The following is a 14,961-nucleotide window of genomic DNA, read 5'->3' on the forward strand; positions in this document are numbered from 1 at the left end:
CAGAAAAGTCATCTGCCCATGGGCAGATGTACAAAAGCACCAAAACTGAGTAGAGTTCTGCAGGTTTAGCTCAACCAGGGGTCAGGCAAATATCAGACACTGTCAGGGAGGGGGCAAAGAGGGAAGAGGGCCCCAGGGCCTGGGAAGAAGGCAGGACTGTGCTTTTGGGCAGCAGCCGACAAGTAGATCAGCCTATATGTAATGTAAAACCTCTGGAGGTTTCTACGCGATTTCAGAGTTGGCCGAGGAGGAACCTAATGCCTTTTGGATGCTTTGAAGGCTTGGCATCACTAGTGATAATGCCAACTCACTCCTCAAATGTCACCTAAGCCCAAATTTAGGCTGAAGAATGTGGACTGGTAACTGGGGAGAAGTAAGTGTTACCTCCCACCTTATATGCCAAGGTCTTCAAGCCTTCCTTATTTAAAAGGATACTTTGGAGAAGCTCACTGGAGTTGGGTTTCCCCCTCCTTAAGTAGTGATAAGGACCCCTCCGCTTGCCCGTCCTTCCTGATGGATGCAAAAAGCTGGTTTCGCACTTATGCCCACGATGCCTGTGGCAGTGGGATGCCCACCACTCTCAGGACTCCTGGGGCGTGCTGCCTATCCAACGTTAATCATATTGGGACAGTTCACAGGGAGCCAGGGACCCCGCCGCAGGCAGGGAGGGATGCAGGGATCAGGAGCGGGGCTGGTTCGGTAGGTTCCCCCCGCGCCACAGTGCCTGGGGAGGGTTAAAATCCTGGGAGCTGAATTGGAAAGGGAGCAGATGGCCATCAAGTTGAGAAAAGCAGTGACTTAGCCTGGCTGAGAGAAGCCAGTGGGTTCATTCAGTTGGTAATTATTAATTATTTTTGAATGGACATTAGCATCCTCGGGGTCACAGGCAACATGAGCACCCATTTTAGCCTGCAGCAGGCAAACCCCGCTTGCCCGTCAGCTCCTGCTGCGGTGGGCAGCCGGCTGCTGTGCCCTGCTGGTACTTTTTGAGTAAGGAGGACCTACCCACCCCGCACACGAGGCAGGGAAGCAACGCCATGTGGTGCTATAGTCGAATGCTGTTTAAGGATGCAGATGTGTTTGTGGCAACTCTATCTTTCAGATTTGAAGGCAGGTCTCTGTTCCAAGCCCAGTTGGGCTCCATTGCCTTAATCTATGCAGGGTGAATGTGCTGGAGGCCAGAGAGGGGAACTGCCTCCTACCCATTCTCCCCTCCTGGGCAACTGCTTCAGATCCCATCACAACGTCCACTTTCCAGTTACCTCCAGCCATGAAACAGTTGACTCACAGTTTACGGGTACTTCTTAAGTCAAGGTATTGGGCCTCAGCAATAAGGTTTTATGGTCACACTTGTCCTGTGGGTTATCTGAGTGCCACGAGATTTGGGCATTTCTGTCCTGGCATGAGCACACAGGTGGCTGCAAGAGCTCCCAATTCCCACCATAGCAAAATCACCTCTAGGCTTTCTTCCAGATCTAAAGTGGACATATAGTGGGAACAGCCTCTGCGCCCACCACAGGCAGCTGGGCACCTACACTTTCACAGCTTCCCAAGGTCTTGGGGTGGATGGCCCAAAGCCGGGTGCAAACAATGACATTTGTCCCTGCAGCTCTCTGCCAGGCAGCCCCTGCCCACCTTCGCACCCAGTTCCTGGGATCCTTCGCCCACCTGCCTGCTAGCTGTAGCCTTCTGCCAGGGTGATGAGCCCTGGCCCTGCCTGGACTGACTTCTCTGCGGACAGTCATGGTAACCCCAGCCATGTTCTCCATCCCCTTGGGATGGGGCAGCTCACCAAAAAAGACCAGCCCAAAGGGTCCTGCAGACAAGATCTCCCTTTCCCCACAGGCTCATGTTCTGTGTAGAAATACTCCTTATGGCTTAAGCAAAATGGCGCAGGGATAACTTGAATTTGCTCCTGCAAGTAGAGGGGAGTTTTGCAGGAGGTCAGCAGAGGCCATGTTGGTGGACAACTCTGTAAAACTCCATCAGAGGACAGAAAGACACAAAGAGAAGAAGAAAGGGCAACAGCTTCCTCTCTTCACCTGGAAAATTCTTCTCCCTCCCACTCACAGTGAGAGGAAGACAAAAAATCAGGGAGTTTTGGGGTACCGGAGAGAGGGACCCACATGACGTGGGGCTAAGCTGTCTAGAGGCTGCAAATACACAATGGTTTTGGAGGACAACACCCAGTAAAATAACCAATTTCATGTATGTATAGGGGATCCTCAGCTTAATTCATCCTCTCTTTTCATTCAAAATATGTTCAGTGGGTTTGGAAGAAATTCGAGAATCTTGACCTTCCAAAAATCCTACAGCAGACACTAAGTCCAGTGGACAACTAGCTAGAGAATAGCACGAAGAGGCACCTCTGTGGATCAGGATCTTAAAATTGCTTTTGCCTACAAATTTGCCTGAATCTCTGCGTGTGGGACAACGGTGCATTTGGCGTGTGCCCCCTGAGCAGGGGCATCCCATCCCCAGCGCTTTGCTGTAGCTCCCGGAAAATAATTCACCAAGGTCTCCTCCCTCTCCAGAGTTTAATTTCACTGTTGTATCAAAGATGTTCCTCCTCCTTCCCTTGGGGGCTAGACCACTTCAGAAACGGGATTCAGCCAGGGCTGGCAGCCTGCTGTGACCTTTGCCTGTTTAAGTAATGCACGATAACGAGAGATCTGAGATACCTCCGAACACACAGCTTGGCAGGATGTTAATTAAAACAGAGTAGCACTACCTCTACCGTTCGCAGGGCTGTAGCTCAGAGCACTTTATGAATGCCCAGGAGGTAAAGGAACATGTTCAAGGCCACACAACACATCTGTGAGAGAGCTGGGAATTAATCCAAGTGCTTTTTGTTTACGTATCAGCGTACAACCTGGCATATACAATGAATCCAGGACAAGACCAGCTGGATGCACCAGAGACCGGTGGCATGAGAAGGCAGAAGAACTGCTTGCAATCACTTCGCTTGAAAGGGAAAGAGCATCTTGCCTCCATCCTCTCTCACCCACACCAGCAATAAACTATCACTGTCCAAATTGCCTTTGTAAAGGTCCCCGTGGTCCCTTACTCCCCTGTCAGACGATAACAAAGAGGTTCAGCCTGTCACTTCCAAGTTCACGCCTCCTTTGGACCCCAGGATGGCCGGGGTTCTGCTTCGTTTTACCACCCTGACATGACCTGGGTTTTCTTAGCAGTTATTTATTTTTATTTATTTAACTGTGTAAACTGATTATCCATATAACAACTTTAATCAATTATCTGTGGCAAAGAACTTCTCTGCAACTTAATTAGCAAAGTTCTTCCCTGACCTAGCAATATCTGATTGCATCATATAAGAGCTTAACTTTGAAATGGCAACACAGTTCATTAAAAATAACTAATAGCTGCAGGGTTTAAAGATGTAAATGTTCATTTTCTTAATGAGAAAAAAAAGGGCATGCAGACTCTACCTGTCTATATTCATTATACTGTGTCCACATGGGATGACTCACATTTGCAAAACTCAAGTTTAATTAACATGCTTATTTTTACAATGATATTTCTCATTATAATAAATTAAATGTTTAAACAGCCAGTGCAAACATTTTGATCCAAGACAAAAATGCTTGCATAGTGTTAGTTTAAGCATTTAATTTATTATAATCCTTTCCATAACAAATGCCTTAGAAGTTGATTTTTTCGCTGTGAAAGGCTATTAGTATTATTTCCTCTGGTAATGTTTAATCCAAGACAATCAAAAACGTAAGGCGTGAACAAAATTGGACTGGAAGCAATGATGATAAATGAGATAGTGAAGGAATCTGCCTCCGCCGGTAACTGCGCCGGAGCCTGCAGCCGGTGCCAGCTCTGCGGCGACGCTGCGCCCTGGCAGGCCGCCTTGCCATTAGGACTCATACACCAGTTAATCAAAGCGCATCAACTAATCCAAAGCGCCTTTGGTCCCCGAGAGCGTTTACCCCCACCCTATCCGCCGCCCTCCGCCGTGCCCGCGGCGGGGGGGCTTTCGGAAGCGCTTTTAAACCAGCCCTGCCGCACCTCCCGGCCGGGGAAGGGGGGTGGGTGTGGGTCCTGGCGGGTGGGGGGCAAAGCCCCGGGGAGCCGCGCTGCCGGCGGGACCCCCGCACCCCCCGGTCGGGGTCGGGGCCAGGGCCGCCGCTAGATGGGGGTGCGGGTCCGGCAGTCCTCGGCCGGCCGGCGGCCGGGGCAGGGACCCAAACCGGGGCTGGCGGGGGGGGATTTGAGAAACGCGGGTGGTAAGTGGAAGCAGCGGATTCGGGAGACTCCAGCATCCTCCACCGTGAAAGGGGAGCGAGGGGGTGTTATGCTAAAACCATGATGTCTTGCAAGATTTAGGAGCGCTCTGGTGAATGTAGCTCCTTATTTTCATGGGGTTTCCAGCCGGGGGAATTCGTGTGGGACAGGAGGCTCAGCCATGAAATCGGCAGCCGCTGTACACCCACCACAACAAGGTTCAGCTGCTAATTTCTAAAAAGCTTCTGGCCCAGCTCCTGCATGGCCGGGGTCCTGGGGGCAAGCTTGGGCAGGGAGGGTGTCCTTCCCCACTTGGTGTAAATTCAGCAAAGGCAATGTTATTCCCCAAAGGGATGCCAGCTGGGTGGGCTCCATCAGCTCCCACCCAGGACCGGGACAGGGCATGGCGGGGCAGGCCCAGGGCTCAGGGGGGGCACGGGGAGAGCAGAAGGGATGCTCAGCCTGGCTGGGAGCTGGGAGCCAGCCTCCAGCCGACATTCCCTGGGTTTGTGCTCCCAGGGGACATCTCCTGCACCTCCTCAGGGGAAATTTCCACCTTTGATCTGGAGCGGTGTCTGCGGAAAGAAATGGGCCAAAACTATGTAATTTGAATTAATAAATAAAGCCCTTTAGGGGATCTCATTATGCTGTGAAGAGCATTAGCAAAACACAAGTTGTCAATCAGTTTAGCCAGCTGACGAGCTAGAAACCAGCCAATGGTCCAGGCTGAGCCAAATCAGCAAAGGAGAAATCTCTCCTGGATTTACCTTGGACGAATGACCATGACAGTGATTTTTTAAAGAAACAGGCATTAAAACATTCATGGACAAATTACCAAGTCTCCCCAAACCACTGAATTAAATTCAGGGGTTGCTGGCGGTCTGACAAACGTCCTGCCAGAAGGCGATCATTTATTTTTCGTTGCTTGCTGCTTGACAAATAGCTGCATTCACAAAAACTCAGTGGATTAATAAACTGATCCCACTGCTTAACTAATTGCGAAAAGCCAAAAAGTGATTTGAGTAGTAGTACGATGGTCATTACAAAAATATCCACTGACTTTGGAAAATTGAGGGCACAACATTTTTACCTCGGAGGGCAGCTTTATGTAGGCCACAAAGTGCCTTGGGTATTTCTTAGAGTCCTCGAGTTTATTCATGTATTATTTCCTCAGATATTCAGTATATTTTTCCAGCAGGCAAGAAACTGAGGCTTCTGTGTATGAGTTTCATCTGCTCAAAATGTGAAAAAATATAGATCCCCTTAGCACATTCTGCTACAGTAGAAGCAAAGTGTAAAAGAAAAATCCCAAATATGTAGATTTAAAAATAAAAACACAGAACTCTTTCCTCCCTGAAAGGGATTTGAAGCAAAAAAATAAAAACCTGGGCTACAGATAGGTCTAGACTTTAATTGTGGAGTTGCCTAAGAAGAATTGCCGGCCTGAGGTCATTTTAATCAGGTTGCATGTCAGCTTGCAAAATCTCCAAATTAGCTTACAGCTTGGGGAGAGAAAGATGTTTTTCTTTCCTGAAGAACGCAAACAGATTGTTGTGACATGTTCTCAGTCATCATGACAGATCAGATCCCTGCCTTGCGCTGCGAGCCGGGAAAGAAGTCAGCCGCTCCTTCAGAGATTTGGGCATCTCCCAATTTGTCAGAGCCGGGGATGGAGTTTATAGAAATCCTTCTGAAAGTGAGGTTTATATGCAAAGACTCTGATAAAAGAGATTGACCTTAATTGGGAAGCAAGTTTCTTTCACATTTTTTAACAACCTCCAGGCCTTCCTAGCAGTCTGATGAAAGGGAAGTTGTGAAAAGAAACAATCTGTATTTATGCAGCAGGAACTATCTTATCCTGAGCTGCGCGGAGAATGACAAGAAACCGACTCATCCTTTTTAAAAAAAGGATTAATTTGCCATTTTCTTCCCGAATTTGTAAAAAGTAAGGCTGTGGGTGGATTTCAAAACAGGCTGAGTACTTTAGTTAGCTTTACGGCAGGCTCTGAGCCTGTGTGAGGCTCTTCACGTCGCTGACCTGGGATGGTGTCCCTCCCAGGTGTCCTCAGCCTATGTGTCTAATTCGGTCCCTCGGCTCTAGCAGATTTGGATGCTTTTTTCTTTTTTTTTTTTTACTTTTCCATGTTCAGTTTTTCATCTGCATCAGCAAATGGCTCCAATGGGATCACAGGGAGAAGAGGAAGCAAGGGGACAGGAGCTGGGGTGGTGACTTGGTTTCATCTTGACGGACTACCAGAGGGAGGGGCAAGTGCAAATTCATGACAACTGGCTGATAGTGGGAGACATCTCACCTACCTGGTGGCCCCCAAAGTCTGCATCTGGACTAGTAACCAGCAGTGTCTCCTTCACAGGAAGAGGGAAAGAGATAGACGTCTCCAAATGGCGATTCCTCTGACTTCTAGCTGCTGCCTCTTACCTAGTTCAGGCACCTTATTTAGGGAAATTGAATCTGTCTGTGCCTGGTAGTGGCCAAGGGCTCAGTATTGCCTACAGCTGGGAAAGGATGCCGGCAGAAGCAGGAGCCCTCCCCTGTGTCTCTTGAATGCCTTCAAGGCTGTTTTATGTCAAATGATGTGTGATGGAGTCAAACACCACCGTGAGGTGCCTAATTCTGGTTTCTGCAGTGCATGCTCTAGATGCAGGACCTGGGACTGCTTTGCTAAAACAGGAGGGATGTGATGTGCAGCAGGCGAGTAGTTGATGAAAGACCCCCAGGCCTTTAAAATTGGATGGGAGAAGACAGTGGGGGATCTCTCTGTCAGGACAACCCCGGCAGCAGCCGAAGAGACTGTATTTCCCTGTCCCTGCTTTTTCCTTCTGTGATTCTGCAAGCCAAGAGAAGTCACAACCGTGTGTCTCTGGGTAGAAGCTGACAGGTTTTTTCTCCCAAAGGCCTCTGCATTGACAGCAGAAAAAAAATCTTCATCTTTCCTGTTGTATGAGTTTGAGGACTTTTTTTTTTTTTGTTCCCTGGCTCCCTGCCATCAGCCCTGGTGGGACCCAGGGCAAGGCAGCCGTGCCACGTAACCCAGATGTCAGCAAACCGTTAATCCCAAGGGACAGACCCCTGGGGTGAGATTCCCGCTGCAACTTCTCCAATTAGACGGCTTACCTCCTGCTTTGCCTCTGCTTTAGCCATTTCGGACCTAACGTATTTTATTGTTCAACCTCCCAGTTAAATGGCTGGGAAGCTCTGGATGTAAGCATGCAGAGATTACTGGTGCAGTAATAGAGTCGGGCACGTTGGCTTTACTTCGTTTTGCTAATAAAGCTGCAAAATAAAGCTGTTGACTCTTCTTTCATCAGCACCAGCCCCATGAAGCTCTCCCATGTCTTGCCTGGTGATTAGAGCAGAGGGCTGGGAATACTGGAGTTCAGTTCTGGAGTTCAGCCCTTAATGAGCTGCCCGTTCAGTGTGTTTCACTCGGGGCTCTTGCCCTCTTTGCACCTCGGCCAACTCAGCTGTAAAACTGACCTCGTGGAAACCAGCCGCCGTGCCCCAATTGAGCCTCGAGTCCAGGTTTCATGGGTAAACACAAAATACAAATCAACAACAATTTGAATCTGCGGTGACCCAGCTCAAATGCCACGAGGACGTCAGGCCTTGCCAGTGTAAACAGCGTCAGTCCCTGGGGTCCCCCATTACAATGTCAGAGCAAATCTGAGTAGTGTCCCTGCGATTTGTGCTGCGGTGAAAAAAAAAAAGGTGCTGCAGACACCAGCACAGACAAGTCAACGTGGTGCCAGCTCCGGTACCCAGGTACATCAGCACCCGCAGCACCGAGCGGTGCTGGGAAAACCTGGGTAGCGTGCGCCCATCCAGGCGGGGATGCGGTCCCCCAGCCGGGGGGAGCGGGGTCCCCGTTACTCTCTAAATCTCTGAGCTGTGGGACAGCCCACAGCCCATCCCTTCTCCGGGAAGGCTCCTCATGGAGAAACCAGCATGAACCATGCCAAAGACAGGAAAGCCCTAGCGCTCTCTCACACCAAGTCCCAAACATGTCCAACCTGCCAGGATGGCTGCAGCTGCTGGCACCTCTGTTAGCACTCATTGCTCAGTGTAACAGAAGGAGATGAAAGGAGGAGCTCTTGTCTGGTACAGCTTGTTTGCTGTGGAACACCTTCTAGGTACGACGGGGATGCTGAAGTCCTGCCTCAGCCATCTGACCCTGCCCAGCACACACATGTATCTACTCACATGAAACATGGTGGTTTCTCTCAAAGTTGAGAACAATCGAGAGCTTTTTCCCTTCTAAATGGGAGGTTGCAGGTCAGACTCAGAGGTGGCATAGAGGAGCCTGAGCTGCCAAGCTGGCACTTCATGGGGTGGGCAGTGAAGAAGGGAGAGGCACCATCCCCTGGGATTTCAGCAGTGTGGGGTCAGCCTTGCATGTGCTGTTTGTCACGGCAGGCTTAGTAAAATGGGGCAAGAAACTGTTTTCAGGCAGAGCAAGAGCACCTGGGATCCAGTCAATCCAGTACTGTGGCAGGGCCATTTGCTCCCACACCTTCTCTGCACCTCCTCACACAGTCCTCCACTGTGCAGCCATGTGGAGTTGAGACTCCTGAACCAGAAAGTTCTTCCTTGGGCATCAACAAGAGTCCCAGATGTACTTCTCCGGATATCTCAACATTATCCCACCTTGCACCGTGCAGACATAGCCAACCAAGCACAGCCTTGGAAAGGGCTGAGATTGAGAACTGTCTTAGAAAGCCTTCTCCATACCAGGTACCTACAATTTGTAACCCCAGCTGCCCAACAAAATGCCCTTTAGTGACCGGTGACTTGTAGGTGTGGAGAAGAGGCTGGCATGAGGCGTCTTCTGGAGTTGGGAAGGTGGGTATTTGCACGGTGTTTCCACCATACGTGCTGGGATCGGTGCGGGTGGCTGGGTGTGAGCCCAGACCTTCAGCGTACAACAGAGATCTCTGTTCTTATATAAGGATCCTTTCGCTGAGGATTTTCCATCCCTTGAGGAAAATACGCTAACAGGCTTTAAATAATTAAACAAATCACATTGCAGGCAAACCCAAGCTGATCTTTAAAATGCATTATCCTCAGAAGGCGAGAGAAATGCTCAGTGCTTTACGCCTTCCTCCGACCTCTTCACACATTAACTAATTCATCGCACGAGGGACCACCCAGCTGCATCTTGACCACAGAGCAAGGGCTATGCCAGTCACCTCCATCTTTAAACCAGTATTGCCACAGCTGGGGGCCAGGTTTCTTCAGTGCCAACAAGCGCAGGCAGTGGGGGAACAAAGCTCTTTTCATCAGGCCAAGCTTGCACGGAGGACGTTGCTCTCACAGAGCCACTTGCTGGTCTTGGCTGGGAAGGGCGGGCTTCCCTTACGGCAACCAGATGCTCTGGGGCAGCTGCAGCCATCTCCTTGCAGGAGGGGGGAGTCGTGTGTGGTCACGACCGGGGACAAGTTTGGCTTTCTGTGGGCAGAGGCAAGGAAATCGGCTACCCTGAGCATCTCCTCTGGGCCACTGAGGCCATGTATGGTGGACACCTTCCAAAAGAGGAAGGCAGAGCAGCTGCGAGGCAGTTCTCTCCACCTACTGTAATACTGCAGAATATTTATATAGCTCTCTGCAAGCTAACTCTTCTTCTTCCTCCAAAACAGCCCAAAACCTGCCTGGAGACAAGTCCTTACTGTCTCCGCCAGACTGTGCGAGGACAGGCGAGCAGCTTGAGGCAGCAACCAGAAGGTCTGTCAGCAAGGAGAAAGCCTTGCCGGCGAGGAGCAGGGAAAGGCCAAGTCCATCACTCAGTCCCCCCAGCCCGGCGGTGGGGCTGGGCTTCGCCCCTGCACTTGCAGGACCTCATGGAGGACAAACCGGTGGACAGAGGCCACTGCCATCTCCTCTCTAATTAGTCCAGTTTCACACAGTGGCGTTTTCCAGCTCCTCAGCTCTCCCCCATACCGTGTATGGCCCAGAGCAGCCGGGCTATAACATGTGGAGCTTAAGTTATTTGACAGTTCCCCTTTTTGGGATTAGGGGACGCCATGGAAACGGCTGCTCGTGGGGCAAGCCCTGAGAAACAGGGCTGTGCTGGGGGTCCTGGGGGCAGCCACGGCTGTGAGCCCCATGGCAGCCAGGTCTTCCCAGGAGCTCACCATCCCTTCTCCCACCTCACCTGGCCTCCAGGTTCACAGGCTGCCATTCCTCCCTCCATCCCTCGCTCTTTCAGGCTGTCCAAGGTGAAAGGTCCCCAGCTTTTTTCATGCTATTTCTCAAGCATTTGCTCCCCTCAGCAGCCCACACCAGACACGCGTGAGGACCCCGCTGCTCCGGGCTTATCAAATCACATCTTCGGGAAAGGAGATTTGGTCCTAGCCAGGCCAACGAAATTATTATCGTTGTGGTTGCTAGAGCTTGATTTCGCAAGGAAAGCCACGGAGGGAGGACAGGGAGTGCCCAGAAATGATGATTGCTCTTGGTCTCTCTCTACCGTATTTTTTGTCTCTCAGGGAAATATTTATCCAAGCGGTCCGTGGCTCCAGTTGAGCCATGGCACTGTCTGCTGGATTTTCCAGCGAGAACTTTCCATTTTCTCCATCGTGTCCCACCCTAAGCACAGAGGTCCTTAGAGGGAACGCAGCGCTCACAGCCTTCAGTGGGGAACAGAGGGGCCCTGGACCACCTTAATGGACATGACACAGTCTCCATGGTCATTTCTGAGGACCAGCAATCTCAAGAAAAGGGATGTGAACTGACAAAAAAAAATCAACGTAGCGCTAAAATTTAGCAGAAGACATGTTGTTGTTTATTGGTTCTTTCACTCTCCCAGGTTTAGTTTCTTAAATCTGAGGTGAGGGAGGGTTTTTTGGAAGAATTTTTTTAGAGATCTGAAGCCGGGGGAAGAAGTATTATAGATTGGATCAAAAAAAGCCTGATGTAAGAGGCTAAATGAAAGAACAGAGTGTAGGTGAATAAGGATTAAACTTGCTGGAATCAACCTGCGCAAATGTCTCACAAAGGTAATGAAAGCAAAAAAAAAATGTTTGAAGTGTTGTCGGAAGGGTGAGTAAAATATACGTTTCAAGAGATTGGATTTGTGAAAAACATTCTTGGACAATCTCATTGGAAATATTCTCTAAAGTCGGGTCACGAAATTATTAGAACAACAGTGCATAGATCGAAAAAGAGAAATATAGTTGATTCATGGGTGCTCTTGGATGAGCGGAAAATAAAAAAGCCAGGCTTGGCCTTTGCTACAAAGCAAAAAGAAACTTAGCAGATTTCTCATCAAAGTGTAAAGAAGCCTCTGGGAAAGAAACAGATTGATGCTACCAAGTTGTTTAAGATAATAACTACCTCCAAAGCACAAAGCCGTGGTTGGAGGTTAAGAAAGAAAGTAGCCTATGAGCAATTTGCACAGAATAGCTACAAAAGAGACCACATCGTTAAAGGTAGGAATGAAAGCATGTCATGACAGCTAGTTATTTTATTTTATTTCTTTAATTCAAGGAAAACAGAAGGCACAGCCACTAGCTAAATTAAGAAGAATAAGATGAAGACATATGGATAGATGGGATTCGGCTCTGGGGAAAAACAAATCAGCCTTCAGTGTCCTGGGGTGAAGAAGAGCAAACCGCGATGGGCCATATGTCCTCACCAAGGAGGAGAAGAGGAAAGGTTTGGGCTGAGCGAGGTCCTGCACCGAGCACGTTTCGGGCCATCCTTTCAAGCGGGGCCAGCACAGCTGCGCGGTGCCGTCCTGCTGGGGATGCACCCCAAGCAGAGCAAACGGGGATGCCCGTCTTCTCCAGAGAGTAGCATCAGAGCAAGGGATGTTGCAGGGCTTTCCAGGGGGAAATCCACCAGGAAAAGCAATGGTTTCGGTGTTTGAAATTTCATGCGTTGCTGGTCAAAGAAGGGAGGACGGCATCGGCACACCCCGCGCACGGGGCAGGGGGGAAGAGGAGGGAAAGCGAGTATCCCAGGGCCACCGCAATGTCTGGGGCCACCGCAGAGACGAGAGCTGTGGTGATGAGATACATACGTGGGTTTTCATCCTTTGGTCTCACTGCCAGCAAGAATCCTTAGAGTTTCTCAAAATCCTCAGGCTGTCACAGGTTAAATACCAAACCCAGGATTTTCTTTTTCTGTAGGACTTTTTCCCCGAAGGACTTCGGTTATTTTGAAAAGAAAGTACGTGGGACCTGAATCAGCACCGTGTTACGGTGGTGTAAACCATAACCAAAGCAGAGCAATGAATCAGGTGCCCGGTCTCAGTAGCCCTCCTGAATTTCTGTTCAGGCCACCACGGAGTTCAAATAACTATTTGGGACACTTAGAAAATGAAGATAAAACGCCTAAGGCACCACAAGAGACTTAGGGAAAGGCGCACAGCATCACCAAATCCTTCTCATTTTTAATATTTCCATTTCTCCTTCTAAACTTTTCCTTTAAACTGAAAAATAATGAGAAAATGTGCTTCCTTGAGACAAGCCAGTACTATCAGCTAAGCGACCTCACATTCATCGTAGCACTCCAAGTACTCTGGAATGCTTTTCAGCCCAGAGGATAATAGTATTAGACGACCAGAAAGGCTGTCCTGTAAAAGACTGTTATTATGATTTCAGTCTCAGAAGTTGGCTTAATCCAGCTGAGCACACACATGTTATTTAGAGAGGAGACTGAGCTCAGACACTGGTATCATCATCATCTTTATTGCAAATGAAGAATTCAGGCGGTGAAAGGCAAATCACATTTTTTTGTCCTAAGCCCTGCAAACACTGGCTGTTACACTCATCTTTGCACTCCGCAGCGAGCGTCTGGAGCTGCTGAATGCCGGGCTGTTTGTACGGATTTGCATCTGTCTAAAAAATCCCGTTTTCTCTCTTGTCACCTAATCAATCAAACGGCAAAAGATGCGCTCCCCGCACCCTCCAAGGAAAACAGATATATGCCCACACAAGCGTGAGCATAGGGGTTAACTAGAGGTGGTAAGCTGCAAACCGTCTAACAGGAACATTTTTTTTCTGTTCTGTCTGCTTGAAATTTCATGCTGCTCTTCCTCTGCCTGCGGTACAAAAGAAGAAGAGGCAGCGATGCTCTGAGTTGGGAGAAAAAAAAAATCTGGGCTTGTTCCCTGCATGAGAAAAATATGTTTGGAGAATTGCTCGGGGGATTTGCACCTTGACTTGAGGAGGAAACGCTGCGCAGCTTCCCTCCCAGGGTTTGGGCACAGCAGCTCCCTCCCAAAGGACCGGTTCCCCCACCCACACCTCCCCACGCGAGCAGGACCCGTCTCACACCCCAGCCCGCTGAGGACTGGCAGCCGGGCACCCATCCCTGCGGATCGACTCATGGCTGGCACCATTGCTTGGGATCGCGGGAGTCTGCCCAAGTCAAAACCTGCCAGGGCCACCGCTGCCCCACCAGTAGGGTGGGGTGAGCCCTCCGACCCCATCCTTCGTGTTCCCGGGGGGGATATTGCACTTTACCACGCAGCACCTGGAGTGAAGGTACCTCCGCGAATATCCAGCACGCATGTATTAATTACACCCATTCGTTCTTGCACCGATAGTGTCTTTGCTAACGCTCCTCCTCAACACCGTGCCCTCGGCCGCCCTTTTGCTAGCCGCAACGGCGCAGCCTCCCTCCGTCCTTCCATTCGCACCCCGGGGAAGGAGCCGTTGGGCGCTCAGATGGGTACCAGGATGCTCCCCCACCTCAGTCACAGGGATGCAGCTCGAGCGAGCCGAACCCAGGGAGCAGCAGCTCTTCCCGGGCAAGCGCTCCCTCTCTGGCACATTTTCCTATGGGATTCAAGCACAGGGGCCTTAAAATAAATCTGTCTTTTTAAAGCAGCAATGCTAAATGGAGGTTTGAGATCAAAGGCTGGGATTCTCACATTTTGCCAAGATAGACATATCCATTCACGAGATTTTTGGTGTAACAAAATACTTGCTAATGAAGAGGAGCATAATCGTATTATTAGCCCCAACCTACAACAGGATGTCACTCGAGAGCGGGCTAGAATATGCCCTAGTTTAGGAAGTTGTACAGTAGGCTTCGCTTTTGATTTAATGAGCTGTGATTGTGTTTATTTTCAGCGGCAGCTATGCCCGTTAAATTTTTGTTTAAGGTCTGATTGTTAACGACAGCAATTGACGGGAAGGTTGAATTTGGGTTGAAGGGAAGGAAAATGGGGATTGTGTCTCTGGGATTCAGTCCCGAAGCACGCGGAAGCAAGGCCATCAGCAGGACCTGAGTTTTCTCCACTTTTGTGTTGCTTGATGACGGTTTTTAAGCTACTGGTCACGTCAGTGAGGGGATTTAGAGACTTGAGAAACAGCAAAGGCTTTTGCAGTGATGGCGTGGGGCGTGGAGGAGAGGCGTAGGAAATCAACTGCAGGGGCCAAACCTGCCTCTTCGAGGCACACAGAGCTGCGATGAGCCGTGGTGGGACAGGGTCATCGCCTGGCCTCCGCTATCAAGATCCCAGAAGGTTTAAGACAGGGGGACATGCCAGTAGTGGGCAACAGCTGAGCAAAGAGACATAAGCCTGCCGGATAAGCAAAATGGAGAAGAGAGAGGAAGAGAAATGTAAACAGAGATAATATAAATACTCTGAAAAAAAAATTGCTATTGCAGAGCTGGTTAGCGTAGGCACTGCTCCGGAATGAGATGGGCCCCCATGTGCCAGGGTCTCCCCAGTTTAACAGCTC

This window comes from Calonectris borealis, chromosome 1 (assembly GCF_964195595.1).
Source record: "Calonectris borealis chromosome 1, bCalBor7.hap1.2, whole genome shotgun sequence".
Lineage (NCBI taxonomy): Eukaryota > Metazoa > Chordata > Aves > Procellariiformes > Procellariidae > Calonectris > Calonectris borealis.